The sequence below is a fragment of the Macrotis lagotis genome, chromosome 1, assembly GCF_037893015.1.
Source record: "Macrotis lagotis isolate mMagLag1 chromosome 1, bilby.v1.9.chrom.fasta, whole genome shotgun sequence".
Classification (NCBI taxonomy): Eukaryota; Metazoa; Chordata; class Mammalia; order Peramelemorphia; family Peramelidae; genus Macrotis; species Macrotis lagotis.
Window position 1 is genome coordinate 504,177,378 of NC_133658.1, and position 13,549 is coordinate 504,190,926.

The 13,549-nt window shown below is 36.5% G+C and overlaps 1 pseudogene; it reads right to left on the reverse strand.

Annotated features, from left to right (window-relative positions):
• Positions 1–474: 474 nt before the first annotated feature.
• Positions 475–1,776, reverse strand: LOC141520700 (kelch domain-containing protein 3 pseudogene; annotated as a pseudogene).
• Positions 1,777–13,549: the final 11,773 nt, after the last annotated feature.

The window sequence follows — 13,549 nt, forward strand, 5'->3', positions numbered from 1 at the left end:
TTCTTTTTTTTTGGGGGGGGGGTGTACACATTTTTATAAAATCCACACTGGTTGGTTTTCAGGGAACAGTAACAACCTGGAGAGGGTAAGTGGGTCAGGAATGAAGGGAGGAAGGGATCACTTGATGGACACCCCTGTCCCCCAGGATGGTGAAGAGAGGACTTCACTTCAACAGCTCTACTCCTTAGCTCCCAGACACCATTCATGGTTCAGGCAGGGTTGAGGAGGCGGGGCTAAGGGTTTCTCCTGAAGGTGGAGGAGGCAGTGAAGCTTTGCCTAGGTAGTGATGCTTCCTCAACTTCCCTCCCTCAAACACCACAAAATATGTGGATGCCCCAAACAAAGGGCACATACTAAGGAACAATTGGAGGGGAAAAAAAGGAGTTGGATGGGAGAGAGCACCAAAGGGAGAGGGCTTGAGCCCCGGGGGACAGGGGATAAGGGAAGGGCCCCAGCATTCCCTGGCTGCCCCTCCAAAAGTCTACAGCACAGAAAAAATCCCTAGTCCAGCACCTCCAGCTGCAGGGGAACAAAGTCCAGGGCCCATGGTGGCAGGCTCACAAATAATGGGAAGGGGTGGTGAGGACAGCAGCAGGATCAGTAGGGAAGTCAATGAAGGCTTCCCCCTATCCATGGGATGATGCAATAGGGCGGCTGATGTTGAAGTTGGTGGTCATGGCAGTCAGCTCCCACCTGATGTCATGGGGCAAACAGGTCTGGTCCAGGTTATACTGAATCACAGCTAGTTTGCACAAGGTCTTCAGGCTGGGACTAAAGTCTAGAATGTGTAGGTCGGAGTGGTCCATGAGATCAAACTCATCTCCCAGGCCTTCCTCAGGAGAAGGACTAGTACCCCCAAAGAGGACAATCTTGTCTCCCACTATGCAACAGCACTGGCACCGGTGGGGGCATGGTCCCTTTCCCTTAGGCTCAATCTTCTTCCAAGAGAAGGACACTGGGTTGAACTTCCAGAGATCATGAAAATGCCTATTCAGCCTTGCATTGTAGCCACCAAATATGTATAGCTCCCCATTGTACCCAAAGGCAGAGTGGCTTCTTCATCCCTCAGGCAATAGTGGGCTAGGGGGACACTCCAACCAAGCCTCAGCCCTAGTGTCAAAGATATATATTCAGTTACAATAGATCTCATTATTGGAGTGAAAGGGTCCAAATCGGTCAGCTCGACCACCAAAAACATACATACGGTTAACCAACATTGTAGCTGAATGAAAGTCCTGCCATCGTGCAGGAGTGCCCTTTGCAGAAATGAGGGTCCATGTAATGCTGCTGGTATCTAGCTTGTGGATATCATTGGAAAATCAGTCAGCCAGCTGCTCATAACCCCCAAAGACATAAATGTTCTTCCCCAGAATGCAGGCTGAATGTCCATCTCTGGCCCCAGGCCAAGGTATCTGTGCCAGATACCTTGGGTGTGAACCACTTGTGAGTATTGATAATGAAGCCATAGAGCACATTGCAGGCTCCTTCTGTGTCATTGCGTCCACCCCACAGGTAGACCGTGTCATCAATGAGGATGGCTGAATGTCCATAATGCATGTAGGGCACTTCTCCAGCCTGTCCGCTGGACCTCATTGGGGGTAGCTTCATCCACTGCAGAGACACTGCATTGAAGACATGCACATCAATCTGGCGCAATGTCTCATAATCTTCTCCTGAGCAGTATCTTCCAAATGAATACACCTGGTGCCCCACAGCCACAGCTGCGTGATTCACCCTGCGGGTCCCACCCTCCACGTGCACTGTCCACTGTAACATTCCCCTCAGATGTGGCTACCGACACATGCCTGCACAGCTTGGCCAGCCTACCCTGCTGTCTCTGCTGCCCAGACCCTCCTCCAACAATCCTCGGGGTCTCCCTCCTTCCACAGTCCCGGCCTCCCTCTTCCCTAGGAGCCTCCCTTCCCTGTTCCAATTCTACTTTTTAAGGCATTCTTCTCCTCATTTGCCTTTTGGGTTGCTTTATCCAATTGGCCTAAATGGTTTATAACATGTTCTTTTCTTCAGGATTTTTTTTTTTGTATTTCTTTCACTAAGCTGCTGACTCGGTTTTCATGATTTTCCTGCATCACTCTCATTTCTGTTCCCAATTTTTTCCTCTACCTCCTTTACTTATTTTTCAAAGTTATTTTTGAGCTTGTCCATGGCCTGAGCCCATTTTCTATTTCTCTTAGAGTCTCTGGATACAGAAGCTTTGACTTTTTCATCTTCTGAGTATGTATTTTGATCCTCCATGGCACCAAAGTAATTTTCTATGGTCAGGCCACACAGCTAGGTGATTATTAAGTGTCTGAGGATGGATTTTAACTCAGGTACCCCTGACTCCAGGGCTGGTGCTCTATCCATTGCACCACCTAGCTTGCCCCAAGTTCAGGTTCTTCTTTTTCTGTTGTTTGCTCATTTTCTCAGCCTATGACTGATTTATTGCACCTCCAACGCTCTGGAAGGTTTTGGGGGACATTCCACAGGGACTTTAATTCCTCCAAGATCTGATGAGAGGCACTGACCACTCTCTTGCCTGTACTTTGGTCTATGGATGACCACAGGCCCTCCCCTCTCCCTGGAGCTGTGAGGAGGATCCATGCTTCTCTATGGTAATATGGAAGCCCAGACTGTGACCTGGATCTCGGTGTGGGCATACAGCATCAAACTGCCCAGGGATAACAGAGAAACCTCTGCAGTCTCTCCCCATCCCCTCACTGTCTGTGGGCTGAGTGCTCTGGAAGCAGCTGCTGGGTGGCTCCACAGGTCCCTGCCACAGGGAGCTCTGAGACCTATGCTGACTGGGGCTGCAGACTCACTCTGATGCCACAGAGTTCTCTCACTACCCCTTTAAACTGTCCCTGGTGATTCCTGGGCCAAGAGGTCTGGAAACCACCCCATTGTCATGGACACAGGCACCCCCAGGGACAAAGGTACCTCCTGAAAGTCTGAACTGGTTTATTCTGGCCAATCTGTGATGTGGCTCTTTCCAAACTTGGGTCCCAGTGAAACAGATCTTTTCTGTGAATATTCCAAGCAGTCTTGAACTGGGAAATTGTATCATTCTGCCGCTCTAAATTTTGGTTAGTGTCATAATTTGATGACTTTTGAAGTTTCTTTGGTGGGGGGGGACACGTTTCTGGGAATTCTTGCTCTCATGGGACCATCTTGGCTTTACCTCCCACACCTTCCTTTTGTAAGGTTCTCCAGTACCATTGTTTATCAGTAGACTGAGGTTTATATTTTAGGTATCTTATCAAAAGTCACAAAGCTTTGCAGAACAATTCTAGTGCTTTATTCATATTTAAGTTTTGAGGTTTTTTTTTAGAGCAAAAATAGTGCTTTCTACTTATGCTAACAACATAAACTATTTTCTCATAATGATGTCAAATTGAGTCTTTCAATAAAAATAGATTGAAAAAACAGCATGATTATGCAAAATCTGATGGAAAGCAATCAAGTTATGTGGAGCGCATATAGACTATATAGGAAAAACTTCCAGTAAGCTATCTTCTAGAGATCATTTGAACTACAAAAAGCTGCATGCACTTTTAGCTCAATAGCTATTGGCATAATATCATACATATTGTGTGTTTGACTTGTGAGATCTAATTTCATAATGTCCCTAATTGGAACTGTCCAGAGATGTGGTATGCATGTTCATTACTAGTAATATACCTGATGCTATGAAAATATTATTGCCTGCAAATCCAATTAAATTCAGACTACTAGCATACTTTGTGATAAGTACTCATAAATTTCTTCACAATTGAACAGTAATTAATCTCCCCAAAGGAAAAATGAGCACTCTTCCTATAATAAAGAGTGAAGAATCATGCTCTTCTAATGATGGCAGGTAATTTCCTTCTTTTACAGAATCTGAATTTAAATATTTTTTTGCAACTTTAACTTGATATAGTAATAAGAAATTAAAAACAATTATTATAGTAAAAGCTGTCAAGGTACTTGGAAAGTTTTAAGAACATTAAGTACTGTTACATATCTAAGGTTAGAAAAGCTAGCAGCTGACAATTGCTCTGTTTAACTCTGATCTGAAGGGTGACAAACAGGTATGTTCTCAGAGGGACAAAGGTTTCAGTATTATATCTTAAGTGTGTTTTTCATATAAATGAAATAACTCTTTTGCTTTGTTTTGAAAGAAGGAGTTTATAAAATGTAGAGTTCATATGAAGAAGACAATTCTGTTTGGTCAATCAGGCCAAGAAGGCAAAAAGAATTCCTGGTCTTGTGATGTACCACCCCACTTTCCTTGAGCTCCCTTTTCAAAGTTTCTTGCCTTGATCTGTCTATTCTATTCTCAGATGAACAAGGTTTTTGGAAAGTATTTATCTCAGGCGGATTAAGTTAACTAATAGGGGTTCTACTAGCACGAACAGAGTCTGTAGCTATTTTGCATTCATCTAGCTTATCCCTTCTTCCTAAATTATTAAGACCAGAGTTCAAATGATTCCTTCAGACAATTACTAGATGTGTGACTATGGGCAAGTCATTTAAACCCTTTTTGTTTCAGTTTCCTCATCTGTAAAATTTTGATGAACATAGCACCTACCATTCAAGGTTGAGGCAATATTTGTAAGTAAGGTAATATTTTTAATGCACTTTGTACATTTTGAAGAATTATGTAAATGCTAGTTATGATCATCATCATTATCATTTTAATTATTAAATACTTCCTGCATATAAAACCATTTGATGAAATATACCTTTTTCAGCTAAATAATTAGATGGAATTTGTTGTTGTTTATTTGGTAAGGGTAAAGTGGGAAGCAATTTTTTAAAATTTCAATAGCTGCTTCTAAACACCTCTCCTTGGCCAGTTGTTATCCTTTGTTTTTAAAGGGGACCAGAAGGACATCATTATTCTGCAATGTGTCTGACTGTGGGTAATCAGACCAATGATCTCTGACAGATTGAGCACAAATAAACCATGTGAGCATTTGGGATGGTTTCTCTAAATTTGTGCATCTTGCATTTCTTTTGAGCTCCTTCAATTCTGCTTGGTTCTAGGGCATAGATCTTCTTTGATGCGGGAATGCCATGGTGGGTGGTCTTTTGCCAGGGTCTCCTATGTCATGCAATTAATTCTAAAGTTCTTCAGAAAGAACTTGAGGGTATCCTTATATCAACTCTTGACCACCATATGAATGCTTGCCTTGTGTGAGTTCACCATAAAAATAGTTTTTTAGGCCAAATGTACATTTGGCATTTGAACAACAGGGCTAGCCCACTGAAGTTGTATTCTCTGTAATAGAGTTTGAATACTTGACAATGTAGCTCAAGAAAGGATGTCAGTGAACAGGACATTTTCCTGCCTGGTGATCTTCAAAATCTTCCTAAGATAGTTCAAATGGAAACAATTCAGTTTTTTTCAGGTTTCACAAACATACAACAATGAAGTCAGCATAATAGTTCTTTAGATCTCAAGATTGTTTTTCTTTTTAAGTAATATCCTGACCTAACCTTTCCTACTCTTTTCCCAAAATTTAGACACACAGACCAACTCTCTCTCTCTCTCTCTCTCTCTCTCTCTCTCTCTCACTCTCACACACACACACATGCATGCATACACATATTCTGAATGGGTGAATTTATTAAAGGACATATACTTTATTTAGATTGTTATTAGTTCAATTTGATTTTGGGGATGAAATGAGACACTCATAAAGCTTTGAGCACATAACAAAAGATTTGATTTGTCCTAGCATCACAAGGATGTAGTAGCACTTGATCTATTGATTAGTACCTCTCCATCTCCATATGTAAATTCATCTTATTAGTAAGGCAAATCATATAACTAGTTTAGTTTTCAGATATTTGCAAATTTGGGGACATTACAAGTCAATGTATGTAGGACTTTTTGTTCCTTTAGGTGACCAGAAAAATTAAGCAAGACTGGCAGAGGTAATTTGGATCCCAGGAGCAACTTTGTTATTTTCCTAGGGGAAAACTCATCTTTATTGCCTGAAAATGGGAAGAATCATAGTTCTATAACACCTGGTATTGATTGATTCCCCAGACTGGATTCAGTTTCTGGCTCCCCTGGTAGTCAACATTGGAAAAATAGATGTTACTTTATCCTGAATGAAGCAAATATGTGCTGAGGGGGGAGGCAAATACCAGAGGTGAAGTGGGGAATGGGAAGGGGAACAAAGGAAAGTTTTTAATATGTATACTGGAATTCCTGGAAAGTGTTTGTAGGAGGGTGTTCTTCATACTGATTAGATTAGAAAGCTTGGTCCCTGCCTGCATACAGGAACTCATTAGATTAAAGTACAGTGCTATATAGGCTTTACCATATCCCCCAAGTCTGGCCTCCATTTACAGTAATCTTGATTAAGATGGCACTTAAAATGTGATTTCTCACAGTTGCATTTGAATTTTAACAAGAAACTCTTAAATAATGCTAAGTCTTCAAAATTCAAAGGAATGACTCACTAATAGTACAAATTTAGGCACCATGGTAAGAAAAAATTTGAAGCAGTACATACTGTTGACAGAGTAACCCTTTTATAACAAATCTCTGATCTTGTCACTCATTGGTGCCTAAATATTTTATAGTTTCTTGTTGACTAATAGCTTAAGTGTAAATTCTGAGTATGACATTCCAGATCCTTCACACTTTCAGCACCTCTCAAATCAGAACACAGGGATAGATTTCTATTTAGGAGGCCAGATCTTTAACTTGTCATGGCAGACAATTATATAATAGACTGACATTTGATATTATTCTTAATACAAATGAATAGGTACCTAGGAGGTGACGGGTAGAGAATCCTGGGTCTGGAGTCAAAAAGAACTGAGTTCAAATCCTATCTCAAATGCTAGATGTGTGATCCTGGGCAAGTCACTTAATTTTGTTTTCCTCAGTTTTCTCATCTATTATCTGATGAAGAAATTGTCAAAATGCTCCAAGGTATTTGCCAAGAAACCCTCAAGATGGAGACATGAAGAATCAGAAACAACTGAAACAATTCAACAGTAACAAAAGCAGCAACAGTGATTTAAGTGGGGTTTAAATCTCACCAGGCAATAAGGAATATTTTCTATTGAATTCACTCTTAAATTTTCACTTTGAGTCCATCTTTGATATACCCTTAGCCTGCTAACCTGGGATGCTGTGCTGACAACAGATTGGAAACTGCTATGATGCAGTCAAATTCTATCTATTAATATGTTTGCAATACTTTTCTATTTAAACAGAGGATGTTAGATGATATTGGAATGATTTCAGAAAGGTTAATGATGTATGTGTTGTTACCAGTCTGAGGTCAGAACAATTCTGCTAATGAGAAAAATTAATGAAACTTTACCCAGATATTTAAAAATGGCTTTTATCATGCCTGACCATATTTTTTCAATTGATCCATTTTTTTGTTCAAATAAGTGATCAAGGGATTCCCTATTGATGTGCTAATTTATAAAGTGGTAAGCATTTTTTCAGCTATTAGGAAATTTTCAAGAGACCTGGGACTGCACAAAATTAAAATAATTTAAAAAATGGTTATAGATAATTATTTGGAATTTTATCCAATATTCTATATTTAATCTTATCATTTCAAAGGAATTGTTAGCTACTTGTCTATCTTTCCTCTCAATTTGTTACTCTGCTTTTTGTTACTCTGGCTCTTCATGTTCTAATCTCTTCCCTCTACATTTGAGATGGCTTCTGCATTATTCTAAAAAATGTGAAGGTCTTCCCCACCCAGACTGATTTTTTTGACCAGGAAAAAGAGATCATTCTCTGCTTCATTTCTTACCTAGCCTTAATTGCTGATGGTGTGTTACCTCAACTAAACTAAGGGTTATTAAAAACCTTAACTTAAAAAGGTCAAGATTTCCCACTGCATCTAAGGCCTTAACGAGTCATCCTGATTTATATCCAGGCCCTGAACCTAGATGACTCCAGAGGAGAAAGTGAGGCTGGTGACTTTGCATAGCCCTCCTTTACTTAAATCCAATTCACTTGCATGTCATGCATCACCTCCCTGATGCCATGGTCCTCTTTGATAACAAAAGATAAAACAACACCACACATAACACTGATTCTTTAACAAATATGATATTTTCCCCCAATTATTAATTCTGTTCTTCCATTTATTCATCTCCTAATTTCTTCCTATACATATTTTTCTCTTGATTATTCTGCCCATTAATGTTCCCTTTTTCTTCCTCCTGACTTTCAATGTGTTAATTTAAAAAAAAAGAATACGAAGCAACAAACAAATATTACATGAATAGTCAAAAGAATCTATAACTTCATTCTCCCAAGACTTCTTCCAGTTACAAACTCTGATACATTTAAGGTTTAACTGTCACTCTGGTTCTAGTTAGAACTGTAGCTGAAACTCTAAAGCAAACTTATTGATGTAGTACAGTTATAAAATTCTATCAGCCTCATTTTGAGTAAGGTTTCCTGTTTAATTCTGAGAAAAACCTTTTACGCTGTTGATACATATTCTTTTCACCCACCTGATTTAGCTACTAGGGCAGGCCTTTTATTAGTAAACCTTATGTAAACCAAGAAGTCGTCTGTCCTACTGCTTATCTATGCTATGTATGACCCATCATGTTGCTCCATGGAAAGGGAGGCACAAAGGAGGATGCATGAAACTATTTCCTTGAATGAATTGATCACATCCCATGTTTGTAGGTGAGTATCAAAAACAATTCCAATCCAACCTTGTATTAATGAGTGCTATACACCCTACCTTGTCTTTAATTTGTATAACTCTGAATCACCCCACATTCATGTTAGCTCTGGACAGTAAAATAACTCATTACATAGACCTAAATCCATGAAATATATTAATCTTTGGAATTCATAAATATTGTCAATAATGGGAAAGAATCATGTTTGTTTTAAACACAATTTCAATATAAATAACATGAATTAATAAAATTAAATGGCATCTTGGAAATAAACATAGAATTCTCAATAAGACAGGTTGATTGTTCCAGAGAAAATTGGGAACTTTTTTTTAAAGGACCAGACATCAAAAGAATTCCTTCTGTCATTTGAGTTTAGTCATATATGAGTCTTTGTGACCCCATTTGAGGTTCTCTTGGTAAAGATGATAAAGTAGCTTCACATTTCCTTTTCCAAACAATTTTACCAATGAAAATAACTGAGGGTTAGGCGACTTGCCCAGGGTCACACAGTAAGTATTAGATTTGAATTCAGAAGTTTCTGACTCCAGGTCCAGCACTCTATCCATTGAGTCACCTAGCTGAACTAGATATTTTTTGGATATTTTTTGATATAAGGAATATTAAAATTATCTGAAAATATTTATATGCTGTAATGATACTTGGTTGTTAAATTTTGCAAAATGATCAAATGGTTCCACTTAAAGTAATAAAGTGGGAAGAAGGAATGTTTGAACATCTTTGTAATTAAATAGTTGAAAAACTAAAATATTTCTCTTTTGTATTGCAGCAGAACAAAGAAACAAATGTCCAACATTTGAACATTGTTGACATTTAAAGTTAAAGCATTATTTTGTAAAACTATTCATAGCAGTGCCATTTCAAAAGAAATTTCAATATACATAATGGTTTTTTGAGAAAAAATGATAAAAGTATCAAAGATATATAGAAGGATGATATTCAATTCAGTTCTTTATAATTATAGAAATGAGAATTTTATCAGAAACACTGGCTGAAAAAAATTGTTTTCTGACTTTCTGCCTTCCTACTAATCTTGTTTGCATTGATTTTGATTGTGCAAAAACTTTTCAATCTATTTTAATCAACTATGGTGACACAATGGATAGAGCACTGGTCTTGGAATCAGGAGGATGGGACTTCGAATCCAGTGTTAGACACTACTTACTGTGTGACTTGCCTCCAGGATCATCTCCAGTTGCTCTGATTCGTATCTGGTCACTGGATCCCGATGACTCTAGAGGAGAAAATAAGGCTGTTGACTTAGCATAGCACACAGAACTCCCTCATGAAAATTCAATTCATGTGTTTGTCATGGCATCACCTCCCCTTATGCCATGGTCTTCTTTGAAAATTAAGAACAAAATATTATTATAATCAAAATTATCCATTTTGCATTTTGTAATGTTCTCTATATCTTATTTGATCAAAAATTCTTCTCCTCTTCAAAGATCTGTCAGGTAAACAAGTCCTTGCTCTTTTAAATGCTTATGCCATCATCCTTTATGTCTGAACCTTGTATCCATTTAGATCTTATCTTGGCATAGAGTGTGAGATGCTGATCTATGTCTAGTATCTGCCATACTATTTTCCAGTATTCCCAGCAGTTTTTGTCAATTAGTGAGAACTTATCCTAGAAGTTGGAGTCTTTGAGTTTATCCAACAGTAGCTTACTATAATTATTTACTACAGTGTCTTGTGAATTTATCTCATTCCTCTGATCTTCCACTCTGTTTCTTAGCCAATAATAAATAATTTTGGTAATTGCCAATTTAGAATATAGTTTTAGATTAGCTTTGGTATAGCTAGCTCATTTTCCCTTACATTTTTTCAATAATTACATTGATATTCTCAATCTTTTGTTTTTACAGATATATTTTAATTTATTTTTTTCTATCTTTATAAATTAATTTTTGGTAGGGTGATTGGTATGACACTGATTAAGTAGATTAATTTAGGTAGAATTGTCATTTTTATGAAATGAGCTCAGCCTACCCAGGAACAATTGATATTTTTCCAATTGTTTACATCTGAATTTTTTTGCATGAAAAGTGTTTTGTAATTGTATTTATGTAGTGCCTGAGTTTGTCTTAGTATGTAAACTCCCAAATATTTTATATTGTCTACAGTTATTTTGGTGGAATTCCTCTTTCTGCCTCTTGCTTTTGGACTTTGCTAGTAATATAATATGGATAAGTCTTAAAATTTACTGATTAAATTTATATAAATATTCCTCATGGATGATCTTCAGTTCAACCTTAGTCAGGGCACTATAAACTTTACAAACGAATATAATTCTACAAATCCTTTTAAGCATTATTATTTTCATGATATAAATTCTGTTTGTTCCAAAAAACATTCCTTTAAATTTTCAGCTTGTTCATCAAGTGCTTTGCAAATATCTGTCAACAGTCTTCCTTTTTTTGTTGGGATAATACTCCTTTCTTTATTAGGTGTCTTTGGATGTTTGTGCTTTGTTAACAAAGTGAAAGTTTTTATTGGGAGCATCTTCTGACTTTGTGTTGTGTCAAATATAAATGTTAAAATGAATATTGCATAGATATTAATTTCTCTAAGTCATTTCTTCCTATCAGGCTTTGATTTCTAAAAACTTGTCAGATTGTTTACTCAATCTTAGATTTTTGTCTCTGAAAACCTTGAGCTCCATATATATATATATATATATATATATATATATATATATATATATATATATATATATTGCCTTGAGAAGATTTTTTTTATAAGTAATGCTTTATCCACTGGTTCAATTGAAATTCTGGAATCAAATTTAAAGCCTTCAAGTTCAGGTGAAATTTTGATATTATTGAAGAAAGTGTCCATGGGATGAATAACTTAAATGTTCTTTTGATTAGAGTCTTGACATTATATATATATATACTCAAATTGTTAATGCCATAATTTATACAGCTTGCTCTATGATTTGAAAGTTATACTCATCTATACAAGAGAATTGATAATGAATTTTAGTTTTAGTTAGAACCATACTGGGTTTAAATGATTTCTTTTTCATTAACTATCTATCTATCTATTCATTCATTCATTCATTCATTTATGTGTTTATGTTTGTTTATTTATTTATTTATTTTAAGGATTTTATTTATTTTTGAGTTTTACAATTTTCCCCCTAATCTTACTTCCCTCCCCCACCCCCACAGAAGGCAATTTGTCAGTCTTTACATTGTTTCCATGGTATACATTGATCCAAATTGAATGTGATGAGAGAGAAATCATATCCTTAAGGAAGAAACATGAAGTATAAGAGATAGCAGGATCAGACAATAAGATATCACTTTTCTTTTCTAAATTTAAGGTAATAGTACTTGGTGTTTGTTTGAACTCTACAGTACTTTCTCTGGATACAGATGGTATTCTCCATTGCAGGCAGTCCAAAATTGTCCCTGATTGTTGCACTTACAGCATGAGCGATTCCATCAAGGTTGATCATCGCCCCCATGTTGCTGTTAGGATGTACAGTGTTTTTCTGGTTCTGCTCATCTCACTCAGCATCAGTTCATGCATGATTTCCTTTTTATAGCAATCATTCTTGATATAAATGCATGTGTAATGTTTACCAAAAAATAATTTTACATGTGAATATCACATATTTTAAAGTTCTCCCTGTGTTTGTATCTATTTTTTTTAAATTTGCAGAAATAACTAAGCTATGATGACCAAGCTGAATCAAAGACTTTGAGATTATTACTTAAATATGATGTAAATATGATAACTTTTTTGATTATTTATTAAAAATTACCAAATTGTACTTTGATACTTCAAGGAATACTATTTTTTTGCTCAGTCAAAACATAGGCATATACATGCATAAGTAAATACATATATATATATATATATATGCATATGTATATCTCCATGCACACATGTATACTTGTGATTTTAAAAACTGTCTATTCCTTTCTTGAGTAATAAAAATTGTGTACACTAGAAAATACAACAATAGATAATTAGATTATATTTACTGGGGCCACTGGTGTTCTTACCTTTTGTTATTGAAAATACCAAAATTCTATTGATTCTTACAAGACAATGAGGTTAAGTGACTTGCCCAAGATTACACAGCTAGGAAGTATCAACAGTCTGAAGCCGAATTTGAACTCAAGTCTTCCTGACTTCAGGGTCGATGCTTTACTCACTGTGCAACCTAGTTGTCCTCAGGTTCTATATATTTTTAAAAATTATTTTCATTTTTAATTAAAAATTCTCTACCTTTCTCTATCTACTACCCCACCCATTGAGAAGTCAAGAAATATGATATCCATTATGCATATAAAGTCATAAAATGCTAGTCATTTTCTGAAAATAAAAAAGATATACAAAAAAAGGAAAAATCATTTACACTCTTAGTACATTAACTTTTCATTTGAAGGTGGACAGCATTTTTGATCATGAGTTTATTGGAATTGTGGTGATTTAATGTATTAATCAGATTTAGTAAGCTTTTCACATTTGATTATCTTTACAGTACTACTCTTTTGGACAATCAATTTTGGTTCTACCCTCTTCATGATTTTGTGTAGTTCTTCACATTTTTTTCCTGAGACCTCTGACTTCATCATGTATTATAGCATAATAGTATTCTATGAAAATCACATGTACAATCTTCTCAGTCACTAATTCTTTACCAAAATGATGAAAACTGCTATAAGTATTTTTGCACAAATGTGACCTTTTCCCTTTTGACTGATCTCTTTGGTGTATAGACTTAGCAACAGCACTGCTGGGTCAAAATGTTTTTTACAATTTTGAATATAGCTCCAAATTATTCTCTAGAATGGTTGGATTAATTCACAATTTTACCAACTGAACATCAGTGTTCCATTTT